Below are 2,556 nucleotides of genomic sequence, written 5' to 3' on the forward strand. Positions count from 1 at the left end.
TTTTGGTAACACTAATAATGGGTCAATAGCTCTGGTAGAACAAATATTACAAGTTTGGTGCCACTTGAGATATTTGTTGCTACTAGAAACCACTTACTAACCACACAAATAATCATGACCACTTGCTTATGATCTTTGACTCACTCACCACCACATGTTTGTATGATATACTACCTACCATAAGCCACTTCATTTCTCAATGTATTAGAACAGATAAGTAGAGAGAAAGGGAAAGATAGAAGAAAAGAAACAAGCTAGTGAAGAAGAAGAAGGAAAGCTTGGGAAGATCAAGAAGAGTTTGGAACCAACACCATCATCTTCATCCTCATCTCATCTTCAACAACTTCTCCTCTTCAATTTCTTGAGGTGGGTTCTAGTTAGAAACTCTAGGTTTCTAGAAGATTAGGGTTATGGAATCATAGAAAAATCATGAACAATCCATGTTATGTGATGAATATTTCTCTTGATGTTATTGTTTTTATGAACATGTGCTTGATAGGTTCTTTATGATTGTTGTGATAACATGATTTGTTGTGGTTGTGGTTAAATGATTGGTTATGTTTATGATGTTGAAATCCTTGTGGTTATGAACTTGGAATCCTTGTTATACATGTGTATATGAGCATGTAATATGATGAGTTTTGTTGGAAGAAGAAATTGATGGTGTGTTAGAAATGAAACAACAGAGGAAAGGGTGTCTACGAAGTGGAAAATGTGAAAATGTGAGTGGACCAATCGATTGGTCTCTGTCATCAATCGATTGACAGCCCTTTGTTTTGCAGAAAAAAATGTAATTTTAGCAGGACCAATCGATTGACACTGCATTACAATCGATTGCACAAACTTGTTGTATATGAACAGTGAAAATGTTTTAGTGAGCCAATCGATTGACACTCAAGATCAATCGATTGATCCTCAGCAAATTTTGAAAAATAGAAATGTGAGAGGAACCAATCGATTGGGCTTCCCCAACCAATCGATTGACTTAAGTTAAAAACTTCAAAATCCATTTCTTAAGTGTTTCTAAATGCATTCTTCCAACCATTAATCAATTGTGATGATATGCTTATGTTGAATACATGCTAATGGTGAAAATTACATGATGAATCTAGTGAGTTAACCTAGGATTGAAATTAGGTTATGAGTTAGGTTTACAACCTAGGTAATATGAGAATACGGTATTCATTCGTACGACGCTTATGTGGAGGTCATGGACGAATTGTTGCCATGATTGAGAATGAGACACATTGTATGGAACATGCCATGTTAATATTTGTGTATTGTGGTGAATGAAGTCACCTGTGATTGACTGATTTTGTTATGGTTCGTGGAACCAATGTTTTGTGGAACCGATCATGTATTCAGAATGTGTATTTTCTGTGATGGTGCACATCTCTTTTTGGTATGCTTTGATGAGTAAGCATTGGGATGTGAGACCGATGATTCGAGCCTCAATTGGGTTTGAGCCCCAACCACGGCAGACATGGGGGAAAGGTGGACACCTAAATGGGTTGGATTCCCATACGGTGAAAGAGACCTTAAGTGGGTTAGATTCTCATACGGGTGACGATCGCTTGAACTGGGGATTAAGCCTCATAGAGGACCCGATATCCACCGCGAAAGTCGAATCATACGAGCATGCATGAACTGGGCCTGGCTTAGACGTAAGTCTGTTCGAGAATTGATGTTTCGTGATCTGAATAATGATCATGGTTGAGTTGTGAGAAATCAGGTGCATGTTTCCATACATTGTGAGGTAGTTTCCCCATAGCTCAAGTATTTGTTCCCTTGTTGACTTGGGTTGGATATGAGTTGAGTATTGATTAGAAAACCCTGTAGAGCCGAATGGACCCATAAGATAGGGAACCCACTGAGATTATTATGTCACCCCATGTTGTTGATTATTTTTTTCAGGTGATTCTGAGCAGGTGAATGGTAAGGACAAGATAGAGTGACGTCTTGCTTACCTGATGACTGGATGGTTTTTGTTTCCGTTGTGTAGATACTTTTGAGATCATTGTCTAATGATCTAGATCAGTAGTTTTATTTTGGGAACTTTTGTGTATATTTTGTGCCATGTTGTATTTATTTTGGGCATGTATTTGTATATGTACATTATACTGCTAGGCGCTTATGTATTTCAGTACCAGTTTTACACTATGTATAATATGTATTCTAGACATATATTATATGTGGGTGTTACAGTTGGTATCAGAGCAGGTCGTATCCTCGACCTAGCCATGAAATATTATAAGTATTTCTTTCTGCCTCATATGTGGGTTGTCATCATTGTCCTTGGTGTTATATTCATAGTATTGAGCATGATCAACTTAATCCTATTTGTATGACATTCAGGATCATGGCTGACAGACGCAGAGGTTGTGGTAGACCCAGAACCCAGAATTCAGATTCGGAACTGCCGAGTGGTAGTAAGGGTTTTCCATGGTCTCAGTTTGTGCAACCGATGCAGCAACCACAGAATCAATTCATGCAACAGAGGATGCAACAGTTGTATGGTGGTCAACAACCTAAAGTGACTCAATAAGAAGTTGCTGG

Source organism: Lathyrus oleraceus, chromosome 5 (assembly GCF_024323335.1).
Source record: "Lathyrus oleraceus cultivar Zhongwan6 chromosome 5, CAAS_Psat_ZW6_1.0, whole genome shotgun sequence".
Classification (NCBI taxonomy): Eukaryota; Viridiplantae; Streptophyta; class Magnoliopsida; order Fabales; family Fabaceae; genus Lathyrus; species Lathyrus oleraceus.